The following is a 13,159-nucleotide window of genomic DNA, read 5'->3' as shown; positions in this document are numbered from 1 at the left end:
TATCCCTACTCTCTAGGAGATCTCACCTTACGCTTTAATACCACCTACAGGTGACGTATCCCAAATTTATGTCTCTAGCATGACCTCTCCCCAAAACTCCTGATTCATACACACAATTGCCTCCTTGATGTTACTCTCTCCTCAGAAGACTAAGGGGCATATAAAACTTTGCATGTTTAAAATCATACACCTTAACTTCCCCTCAAGTGCTCCTCCACGGTTTTCCCATTTCAGTAAATCCTAACTCCATCCTTTGGCTCTGGCCAAACTCTTTGCCATGTCCATGACTCCTCTCTTTCTCTCACACACCTCATCCAGTCTGTTAACAAATTCAGTCAGCTCTACCTTCAAAATATGTTCAGAATCTTATCACTTCTTACCACTCCCACTGCTCCCATCCTGGGGTCCCAGCCAGCATTATGGGTCCTAACGGGTCTTCCTTTTCTCCCTAGAATCCACTCTCAAAACAGCAGCCTGAGCGATCCTTGGAAAACATAAATGAGCTGTTGCTCCTCCATTCTAGACCCTCTGTGACTCCACATCTTACTCAAATATGAGCTGCTAAGGCCCTACATGGGCTATCCCCTAGTTCCTGTCTCTGCCTTCATCTCCTCCTACCGTCCCTCACACCCACCTTCCCCAGACACATTTTTCCCCTCATTACACTCCTGCCTCATGACCTTTGCCTTGACAACCTGAGAAAGACCCATCCTGGCATGGAGGGGAGAAGAGAAAACAGGCATCTTATCCCTAACAAAGGCCTAGTCTTGGAGAAGAAGGAGCGTCTTACCTAGAGAGCAACAAGAATACAGCAGACTTCTCATCAGAAACCATGCAAGCAAGAAGAAATTGGAACAAAATCTTTAGTGTTGAAAGAAAGTAATCACCAAACTAAAATTCTATATCCAGTGAGATTAATTTCCAAAGTGAAGGAGAAATTAAAACTTCCCCAGAGAGAAAAAACTGAGTGAATTCATTACCAGTGAGAAATGTTAAAGAAGTTCTTCAGGCAGAAGGAAAATGATTTGGGTCAGAAACTTGGATGTACAAAAACAAAGGAAGAGCACTGGAGAAAAAATAAATTAAATGAAAGCAAGATAAAATATATTTTTTTAATTCTTAATGGTCTAAAAGAAAACTGTTTAAAACAATAGTAACAAGGTATTATGTGTTTGTAACATACAGATAAGTGAAAGGAATTCCAGGGTGGAGGTAGCTCTCCTTTGGGCCCTGACATGGAGGAGAAATTTCTCAAGCTCTCCTAGAATGAAGAGCAAAACAACAAAGAGATGAAAGAGATACAAGAGAAGATGATAGAGACATCTTCAGTCTTCTTTGGTACAGAGACCAAAGATCAAAACTCAAGAATGAAGTGTGTTTCTGAGTAAGAAAAAAGAACCACCAGACAAGAGCTAATGATCAAAGACATACTTGGGGGAAACTGTCCCAAAATGAAGAAAGATCTGAATATTCAGATGTAAAGGGCTCTTTACATTGCCAGAAACATCAATGAAAAAAAGAGGCCCACACCTAACACATCCTGATAGAACTTTATAAATTTATTAATAAAAATGATTAATAAAATAACTGATTAAAATTAATAAATTTATTAATAAAATTAATTTTGGTGCATACATAAAGACTTGGAAAATACAGAGGAACAAAAGGAAGAAAAAAAATCATTCATTATACCACCAACCAGAGAAAAGCTCTGTTAACATTTTAACACATTTCTTTCCAGTATTTGAAACATACATATTATTTGTTTTTCAAAATTGTGATTTTCATGACATTCACAAATTTAAATTTTCTATCCTTGTAAAATACTGTTAAAATTATAAAATTAATATATACATATCATTGAAAACATTGAAAAATAGAGGGAAAATATGAAGAAGGAAAAAAGTCGTTCAAAAGCCACTTACTCTGAATTAACCACAATTCATATTATGTTGCATGCCCGCATAGTCTTTTTATCTATGTGTTTATGTAGTTGTAATTACATTTAACAGTCTAATTCTTTAAACAGAGAACATTTCAGAGATTCCAGATGGTAAAGATACAGAGACTTCATGGTGTCTAAGTTTTGCCACAAAGAGATTTAATAGTCTTTTCTAATAATAAACCTTAATGCTTGGATCACTTAGGATACATATTAAAGATGAAAAAAGAAAACATAGTAACTCTTCTACTCATCCCCAAGGATTAAATAGTGTAGCCATTATAAGCCGCGCGGGAATGAAGCATCACACACTATTAAGCCAAGGGATTTGGTGTAACCATGCAGCAGTGCAGGTGTGTGGCAAACACATCTTCTGGTTCTGGGAAAGCCAAAGAATTAGGAAAAGAGAAACTGGAGGCTCAGACCTCATCATTGCGACAGACCCCACGTCATCCAACTAGAATTTGGACTTTGGGGTCTGAGCCCAATTTTTTTATACTGTAACATCCATATGAAGGGGCAGGGCAGGAGCTGAGCTCAAAGAAAATTCATTGTTAAATGAGAAGACATGGAAAAATTGACCAAGCACTCAACAGAGTAACAAAACACCAAGAAGGATGAAGGGAGAAATTAATGAAGATAAAAGTAGCAACTAGTGATTGATAAAATGAAAAGTCTGTGAACGGATAAATCCACCCCAGCATCAGTTTCTGGGCTCTGGGTAAATTTGCAAGAAACCAATTCCCTGAGAGTCAAATCCTCTCCCTGCACATGCAGCAAGGGGCCTTGCCTCCTGCCTGCTTCACCGAGAAAACAGAAGCAAATCGACAAGTTGGTCCACGTGCCCCAGCCCCCAGCTGCCAGCCTGCTCCACCTGTGTCACTTGGGAGCGACTGTCCATGCTCCCAGCAAAGGCCAGCCTGCCCCTCTGCACCCTCCCATCCCATCTCGGTTACTCAAGGACATCCCTCTGGCTCCTGTGTCATCATTATTCCCATAAGCATACAAATATGCTCTCGAAAGAAGCCCTCCCTAGACCCCACATCCCCATCCCCAGCTACTGACCACTCCTCTGCTCTTCTTTACAAGGAAACCCTTCAAGAGATGCCTGTATATGCCATCTCCAACTGCTCTCCTCCATCCTCTCTTGAACCCCGTCCTCTTAGGTCTGGGTCCCACTGGTCCTGCCAAACAACTCTCATCCAGCTCTTATCCTGATCTCCAGTGACCCCTGTGGGGTCAAGGCCAACGGCCATTTCTCAGGCCTCTTTGGCTCTTGTTCTAGTTTGCTAATGCTGCTGGAATGCAAAACACCAGAGATGGATTGGCTTTTATAAAAGGGGGTTTATTTGGTTACACAGTTACAGTCTTAAGGCCATAGAGTGTCCAAGGTAACACATCAGCAATCTAGTACCTTCACTGGAGGATGGCCAATGGTGTCTGGAAAACCTCTGTTAGCTAGGAAGACACGTGGCTGGTGTCTGCTCTGGAGTTCTGGTTTCAAAATGGCTCTTTCCCAGGACGTTCCTCCCTAGGCTGCAGTTCCTCAAAAATGTCACTCTTAGTTGCTCTTGGGGCGTTTGTCCTCTCTCAGCTTCTCCGGAGCAAGAGTCTGCTTTCAACGGCCGTCTTCAAACTGTCTCTCATCTGCAGCTTCTGTGCTTTCTTCAAAGTGTCCCTCTTGGCTGTAGCTCCTCTTCAAAATGTCACTCACAGCTGCACTGAGTTCCTTCTGTTTGTCAGCTCATTTATATGGCTCCACTGATCAAGGCCCACCCTGAATGGGTGGGGCCACACCTCCATGGAAATAGCTCATCAGAGTTATCACCTACAGTTGGGTGGGGCACATTTCCATGCAAATCTAATCAGCACCAAAACGTCTGCCCCACAAGACTGCGTCAAAGAATATGGGTTTTTCTGTGGGACATAAAACATTCAAACCGGCACAGCTCTACTTCCCAGTGGCATCTGGTGCAGCTGATCCTTCCTTGCTTCCAGAAACACGTTCTTCTCCCTTGGCTTTGGGGATGTCCCTCTTGGTTTTCCTCCTGCCTCAATTGCCAGTCTGCTTCAGGATCCTTATCTCCCTGATCTCGAGACCTGTGCCTCCGCCTGGATGCCCAATGGATATTTCAGACCTAACACACCCAAAACCGAACTCCCGAATCACCACCCCACCACCCCCACCTGCTCCTCCCTCAGTCTCTCCATCTCAGAAAATGGCAACAACATTCTTCCACAAGGATCTGGGCCACAAATGTGAGCATCCTTGCCTCATCTTTCTTTAATGTAAAAACTAGTGCTTCTGCAATTCCTGCTTGTCCTACTTTAAAATTAGATTCAGAATCCTACACCTTTTCGCCACCTCTACTACATCCCCCCTGGTTCAAGCCACCTCATCCCTCACCTGGTTTTTGCAGTGCCCAGAACTGATTTCCCTGCCTCCTCCTAAGCTCCCCAGCAGTCTATTCACCACATAGCAGCCATTCAGTTCTTTTCAAACATGTCATATTACATCACTCCTGTGCTCAAAACCCTCTAATAGCTTCCTGTCTTTTTCCATGGAAAAGCCTAAATCCTTACAATAGCTCTGCCTGCTCTGGCCCCTGCACCCCCACCCGTCCCTCTCCCCAACCCCCTTATCTCTAATGTTACCTGTGCCTTCCTGCCTGGCTCACAGCCTCTATGCTATTCCTCAAACACATAAAGCTCATTACAGCCTCAGGGCATTGGCACCACACTCCTCCCTCAGGTCCCTCAAATGTCTTTCTTCAGTGAATTCGTCTGTGCCAGTTTGGATATATTATGTCCCCCCGAAAGCCATGTTTTAATCCAATCTTATGGGATATTTGGATTAGGTTATTTCCATGGAGATGTGACTTACCCAATGGTAAGTGAAACATTTTGATTATATATTTCCATGAACATGTGGCCCCGCCCATTCAGGGTGGGTCTTAATTAGATCACTGGAGTCCTTTAAAGAGAGCTCACACAGACAGCAGAGAGGGGAAAAAAAATGCCCCAAGAGCAGCTGAGAAAGACTTTCTGAGAGACGCTTGCTGACTCTTTGAGATGCTTGGAGACATCTGGAGATGCTAACCCAGAGTTTGCTCCAGAGAAGCTAAGAGAGGACCCTGACATTTAGATGCACAGGAGCTGAGGAAGCTAAGAGAGACCCAGACACATTTTGGAGAAAGCCATTTTGAAACACAACCCGGGAGCAAAGGGCCAGCAGACGCCAGCCACATGCCTTTCAGCTGACAGAGGTGTCCCGGATGCCATCAGCCATTCTTCAGTGAAGGTATCCTTGTGTTGATGCCTTAGTTTGGACACTTCTATGGCCTCAGAACTGTAAATCTGTGACCTAATAAATCTCCTTTATAAAAGCCAATCCATTTCTGGTATTTTGCATAACGGCAGCATTAAGAAACCAGAACACCCTCCCTAGCAACAACTATAAGGTAGCAATTCCCTCTTCCCCTCACCCTCATCTCCTGACACTCCCCTGGGCCCCTGGGGGAGCCTCTTCAGCCACACAGGTCCTCCTGCTGCTCTTACTGCCAGGCACCCCCCTGCCCCAGGACTCTTGCGCACACTGCTCCCTCTGCCCGGCACACTCTTCCCCCAGAAAACCACATGCTCCTTCCTGCACCTTCTTCATGTCTTTGCCCAAATGCCAGGCTATGAGAGAACCACTCCCCCCCAACCCCCGCCATGGCTTTAATTCTAGAATGTGATCTCCATACGGGCAGGAACTTTATCTATTTTGTTCATTGCTTCATCCTAATCACAAACAACAGTGATCAATAAATACTTGTTGAATTAATGTGATCTAATGAATATAAAGAAAATGGAATATATTCCTAATCACCAACTATTTTTAAGAAGAATAATGGAATACATTCCTAATCACCAAATGTTTTTAAAAGCAACATGTTCCTTAAAACAAGGTTTTCATAAATAGGTAAATTTTAAGATGGCAGTGAATCTGTCTTTGATGAACTGACCCTACAATGAATTAGTTGGAGCAAATTGGCCACATCCTATTCATGGGAGTGGGAAATATACAGTCAAATTTCTAGCTATTCTAACCTAGAAAATAACTAATAGAAACAAATACATGATGTTAGAAATAAGAGAAGGGGTATAATTATGATAATTAAAGTCATAAAAAGAACAGAGAAAGGACATCCAGAAAGATGGCAGGAAAATGCATATCTCATTACCCTCCCTGAGAAAGAACAAGGACAAATAAGAAATTCCATCTAAAGAGTAACCAAGGAATGGCCATAATCGCAGCCCGGAGGTCACAGAGTGAAAAGGGGGCTCAAGGCCCAAGCCCACTGACCATTCTTCTGCATTCAGAAGGGGAGAGAAGACATCTGAGAGATGACTATGAAATGTCCCTACTGCTTTGCATCAGAGAGACATTCATTGAAACAAGGAGCCCATTTCAGAGAGAGCATATAGGGGTGCAGACAGCTTTCCTGCTTTCTTCTTTCTTTCTAAGAAATGTGTTCTTGCATACACCACTGGCAAGGAAACTATGGGAAGACTGCTAGTCCCAGTGGTTCTATTTTCTCCATTTTGTTATCAGCTTTGCTTTTGGATTGCCCCCATAGGGGCTCCAGGCTCAACCTGACTGAGGTCCTGGGCAGCCAGAGGACCCAGCACCTTATACCACACGCTGTTTGTGTGTGGGGCCAGCTTTGGTCCACGTGGATGTCACCATGCAAGGACTGACCTCGTGGCCAAAAAGGGAATGCGTTTACAGAGCCAGCTGTTCAGGCTTCCACCTCTCATGTCTTGCTGCACCACCGAGCCTCCGCGAGAGTGGGCACAGCATACCTGGCCTGGCTTCCCACGTGTTTCCAGGACACAGGGTTCAGCAGTGTCAGAGGGAACATGATTAGAGACAGCACACAAGAATTCAGGATGCCAACTGCCCACTGCCCCAGCTCACTCACCAACCTGTTGGACAGTCAAACTACCAGACTCCATCAACCTCTTGTATCCAGCCCTCCAGCTCCAGTTTTAAGAACCCAATTAGAACAGTGCCTAAGAAAACTAGAGTCAAAAGAAATCCACTTCAAATAAGCAGGTCAAAATAGAACATCCTCCATTTAAAAAGGAATGGCATGCTGAGACTCTCCAAAGTGGGAGCTACACATAAATGTTACCAAACATAGTAAATAAGGAAAAGAATGTAATAAGCAAGAGGCTGGCCAAACACATACTCCAGAAAACTGGAAGATAAAAAAAAAAAAACAGACAAAATCTTCTGAGTCTGGTTATATCAAAAACTCCATGAAAACTAGAAGCCAAGCCATCATTTCAATCAGTATAGCCCAGTGCCCAATAAAGCATCTCTACATAGAAGATATTTAATAAATAATTGCTGAATGATGAATAAGTTTCAAAAAAAAACCTAATAAAGCCTGAACTCCACGAACCAGATGAAAGAACAGGGATTGCCACTTGAAGTAGGAGGGGTGGGGGAGCACTTTTCAGGGAAACAGAAAACCAAAGCCATCTTCTTCCCAGCTACTAAGGCCAAGAGGGAAGATGTGTGGTGAAAGATTCATAAGGGAGGCCTGTGCTACTCCCTACATAATTCTCAGGTTAGGGTAAGGCGCCTGAGAGAAGCCTTTCCTCAGAATCTTGGGAACTCCAAAAGGAGAGGACTTGGATCCACTTCTCCTCTGGAGATTTTGGGAGGCGAAAGGCCCCGGAAGAGCCTCAGGCAGCCAAGTGTGAAGAAGCTGTCTCATGGGGTACCAACTGAAAAAGCCAGGAACTCCTGCAAGTAGTTGCAAGTGGGAGTGGCATAAACAGGTCTGGAAACACATAACTCCCAGCTAGCGGGAGAAGAAATGCATGGCCAACTAGAAGGAAATCTAGCCACAAGCTGTCCTGTGGTGTGGACATCAGTCACTGTGTTTCACAGAGGGAAAAAAGAGTGATTGTTACTCTGGCAGGTGAGTTACGTGGAGGCAGTTCAAAACTGTGCCTAAATTTATCTGCCTGGAATCCACCAAGAAAACCCAAAACGGGCTGGTGGTTTGAAAACAGAATATTTTTTCAGTTATAACATTTTTAAAATTCCCAGGCACATACAATTCGTGACTGGGAATATTATACCTCTTATGTGCATAACTGATGTTTTTGAAAAAGGAACAAAACCAATATAACAGGAAAAAATATTTAAACATTTAATAGAAGAAAACTTTGTGTGAAATAAAGGAAGGCTGTATTCTACATATTAAAAGAGCTCATCTTGTATCAGAAAAAAAGTAACAGGGACCACCAAAACTGAGAAACATTCTGTTGAAGTTACTGAACTTCAAAGATAAAGAATCTTACAGGGATCCAGGCAGAGGAAGCAGATCATCTGGGGGAAAAAAAATCAGGCTAATCTCAAACTTCTCCCTAGCAACCATGTGAATAATAATTTTGATAGCTACATTTATTCAGTCCTTACTTTGTGCCAGCATTGTGCTACACACATTTATGTTCTTATTTAATCCTCACAATAACCCTGGGATGCAAGTACTATTATTCTGCGTTGTTTTTGATTGATGAACCTAAGGCTACTCAAGGTAAAGCAATTAGCTAATCATTTGCACAGCTAAGTCATACCAGAGGCAGGGTTTGAATCCAGGAAGTTTGGCTTCAGGGCGAGAGTTCTCCCTCATCTATTATGCGCAATAAAACATTATCTATGCTACACTGCACTGAAGGAGAAAAGATGTGACCTAAGAATTCTAAACCTGCTGTGATTCTGTCTGCAAGGAAAAGCAACAGAATAACATCCTTAAATAAAGAAGAATTCAGGAATTCCATCATCCGCAAAACTTCCCTGAAAATTTTACTTGAAGATATAGTATAGCCTACCTAGGGATGAATCAAAATAATTCACAATTTTGGAAGGTCTGGCAGTTAGACTAAAAATGTCTTAAAATTCTTCTGTTTCCTCCTCTGGAAAACAATGTGTTGCAGTTCCACAAAATATCAAAATAATAAGTAATTGATAATAATAGTCTAGCTTAAAGTCCAATAATGTGACAGCAAAAAAGTATAAGGTAGAAGGAGCAAGAGAAATGAATATGGATGTAATTTAAGTTTACTCATTTTGTTATTTATCATGGAGGGCACTGATAGATATTCTTTTCTTTCTAAGTCTGACAAACTGAAAGAAATTTAAAGTATTATTTTAGAATATATAAACCATTAGTGGAGTTGAAAACCAGCTATATATTTTGCAGAATAATGAGAAGGGAGAGGAAAAAAGGTAAAACCAGGAAAATACAGACCACAGAGCAAAATGGACAGAACAGAGGAAAAAGCAAGGGCCCTGAGTTCCTGGGCTCTGCCTCTGTTCTCTCCTCCTACCCGTTTCAAATCTGAACTTAGTATTCTGTGGACTTTCTGAAAAGCAAATGCTCTCTGCAAAGCTTTGGCAAGTAATAGATTGTTCTGGAGATTTTATGGGGAGATGGACGAGAGGGTTTACACTGCACCCCACATTTCTTCTCACATACTAAATCCCTCTTAGCTGCCAGCCACTGAGTTTTAAGCTATCTCAACACTACCTAGCAACAGAAAGGAATGAAATACTAACATATGATAAAACATAGAAGAACCTCAATAACACTAAGGTAAGTGAAAGAAGTCAAAAGCAAACTGTGCACTGTATGATTCCATTTATATGAAATTCTAGAAAAGGTAAATCTGTAGTGAACAAAAGCAGATGAGTGGTTACCTGGGGTGAGAGGCAGAGGGAGAGGATCCAATGCCAAGTACATACGGAAATATCTGAAGGTGACGGCTGGTTCTATATTTTGATTGTGATGGTATTGACCTGGTGGGGTAAAATTACCAAATCTATCGAAAGTATACAAGTAAAATTAGTGAATTTTATTGTATTAAGTATTACTTTAAAAAAAAAAAAGAGGAAAAAAACTTCATTCTTTGATACCTAAAAATAATTAAAATTAAAATGTTAGACATCAAAATCTATGGACTATACAGCTTTTATTTCTAACAGAAAGAATAAAAATAAATTAACTAGGAATTAACCTAGAAGGTTGACAAAAGTAAAAGTATGGAAACTTGGAGAAAGTCATTAAAAGGATAAAAGAAATAAATTTGAAAACAGAAAAACAAAACAATAAATAAATCCAAGTGTTAGTTATTTTTAAGGTCTTTAAAAAAGAAAAATTCCTAGTAAATCATGAATAAAGGAGGAAGCTCAAAAATACAAAATTAGAATAAGAGTAAATAAGCTATAAATAACAATGAAATTTAAAGAATTATGTGACAATACTATGCACAACTCTATGTAATTACTTTGAATCTTCTTCAAAACGAATGGTTTTCTATGAAAATATAGATGATCAAAACTGTCTTAAGAGGAACTAAAGGCTCTTCCCATAGGCGGCCCAAGGTGATCTCTGAAAATGGTTCGCTATTCACTTGACCCTGAAAACCCCACAAAATCAAATCTAATTAAGAGGTTCAAATCTTCGTGTTCACTTTAAGAACACCCGAGAAACTGCTCAGGCCATCAAGGGTATGCATATTCGAAAAGCCACCAAGTATCTGAAAGAGGTCACTTTACAGAAGCAGTGTGTGCCATTCCGTCGTTACAATGGTGGCTTTGGTAGGTGAGCCCAGGCCAAACAGTGGGGCTGGATGCAGGGTTGGTGGCCCAAAAAGAGTGCTGAATTTTTGTTGCACATGCTTAAAAATACAGAAAGTAATGCTGAACTTAAGGGTTTAGATGTAGATTCTCTGGTCATTGAGCACATTCAGGTGAACAAAGCCCCCGAGATGCGCCGCCGTACTTACAGAGCTCATGGTCGGATTCACCCATACGTGAGTCCCCCCTGCCACACTGAGATGATCCTTACTGGGAAAGAACAAATTGTTCCTAAACCAGAAGAGGAGTTTCCACAGAAGAAAAAGATATCCCAGAAGAAACTGAAGAAACAAAAACTTATGGCTTGGGAATAAATTCACCATAAATTAAATGCAAATTAAAATTAAAAAAAAAAGAGGAACTAAAGAATTAAAACAGACCAAGAAATCACAGAAGGGATATAGAAAATTGTCACCACCATCAGTTCCACAGGTGAATTCGTTACTTTCTCACACTAATTAGTCTGTTGGTGCAATTTACTACTCTGAAACCTGACAAAGAGGGCACAGAGAAAGAAATCTGCAACTCAGAGATTCCTAGGAATATTGAAAGACATTTCCAGTTAAATATTAGCAAATATTAAAATAATAGCACAAAATTTGTTAATTAGTTCAATATTTGGAAATTTTTTATAATTCACAGGTTAGTAAGTAAAGGGATAAACAACAAAATAGTATTTGATGAAATCCAATTTTCATTCCTGGGTTTTCTCAATCTTTAGTAAAATGGTAATAGAGATTTTCCAGAAAATAAGTCACTGTGCTTGATGACGCGAGCCTGGAAGCAGCCCCATGAGATGTAGAAACCAACAGGGGTGGCCATTAGCACCACTTTATTTGCCCTGGTTTTAAAAGCCTTACTCAATCCAATTAGGGAAGAAAACAAAATGAAAAACACTATACTCAAAGACGGGCCCCATTATCATAATTTATGGATGCTATGATTGTATTCCTGGAGCTTGAAAAGATCAACTGAAAATGTTAGAAACAGTGAGAGGATTTAATAAAGAGAAAGATTATGAACTTAACATACAAAAACCAAAGACTTCTCTGGAATCAAACAGTAATCAGTTAAAAATACAATGAAAGAAAACACACCATTCGAGATAGCAATAAAAACAACTTCTATGGATATATTCTTGATAAGAAATGTGGACATCCTTCTAAAGTAACTACAAAAATCTCTTGAGAAACATAAAAGATTTGAAAAGATAATAATTGTGATAATCTCATTAGCCAACGCTTCTTTTTCTTATGGCCCAGGCACTTGCTAAGCTCTTTCCTGGGTTATCTCAGGTAATTCTCCCATTAACCCCATGAAGCAGGTATTATTATGACTCTGCTCATCATAGAAAGGCAGAACATTGTAAAAGAAATGTAATCCTTCCTAATACAGACTGTCTTAATGCTATGCCAACCAAAATAGCAAGTGATTAATCCTGGGTTCTACCGTGTAAACTTAGACAAGTTACTCAACTTCTCTATTTCCCCATTTGTAAAATGTAAATAATGAAAAGTTCCCATAATAAATGATGAAATTAATTAACACTTATAAAGTGTGTGTAACAGCACCTGGCGAGTAGGGGTGTGAACTTTAGCTCTATTATTATTATTGCCTACAAATATAAACATGAGAAGAACCAAGGAAGTTCAAGGAGGTAAACAAGAACTCCGTAGATGGGCTATTCCTATGGGATATGAAAATAAGATTACAGAGCTACAATAATAATTTTTAAAAAAAAGAAAACAGCATGGAAATGGCAGACAGATACATGGAATAAAGGAAAGTATAGAAATAAACTCAAGTGCATGTGAGAATTTAGTCCATTATTTAAAGGTGGCATTTCAAAGCATTGGGGAAAATCTGTGTTATATGAAAAAATCTGGAGACAATCTGTTAACCATTTGGGAAAACAAGTAGTGTAACCGAGAAGTTAAGATTTAAGGGATGATTATGATTACTGAATCATTATATAGATATTCCTCTTTTGTTCTTTCTTTCTGGTATTTTAGAGTAGATAGAGGAAATATCTGAAATCTCTGAGCTGTGATCCAGCTGCCTTGATCTCTGATAATGATTGGATAGACTTTATCTTGTGCCCTTGTGATTGTAAAAAAGCCTTGTGACTGACCCTCACTAGTACCCATTTTATCCAGTTTTTCGGCTTTGTTGTCTTGTGATTATTAAAGACAGCCCCTAATGTTTATTAATGAAGGGCACTGAGTCAGCCCAGAATTAACCCTCCCCAGTTTCAAAGTTTTCTTGATAACCAGAGCTAGATCTAACCAAAATAGGCCCTGCCTGACACACACAGTAGCTTAGACTTTAATCTATAAGTGACCTATGTACCTCATTATAACACTTAAAATCCCACCCATCATCATATTAAGGCCACCGTTTTCCTACATACATTCTGTGACTAAGCATGTAATCAATCTGCACATGCTCAATAACATCTCTAATTACATCATCTGGAGCCATCGCGCTCATTATCCTAAAACCTGCCCATCTTTTAA

The 13,159-nt window shown here is 40.4% G+C and overlaps 1 pseudogene; it reads left to right on the top strand.

Annotated features, from left to right (window-relative positions):
- The first annotated feature begins 10,401 nt into the window (after positions 1-10,401).
- LOC119516132 lies at positions 10,402-10,957 on the top strand (annotated as a pseudogene).
- Positions 10,958-13,159: the final 2,202 nt, after the last annotated feature.

Source organism: Choloepus didactylus, chromosome 19 (assembly GCF_015220235.1).
Source record: "Choloepus didactylus isolate mChoDid1 chromosome 19, mChoDid1.pri, whole genome shotgun sequence".
Lineage (NCBI taxonomy): Eukaryota > Metazoa > Chordata > Mammalia > Pilosa > Megalonychidae > Choloepus > Choloepus didactylus.
Note: the sequence above shows the minus strand (reverse complement) of the source record. Positions and strands in the feature narration are given on the sequence as shown.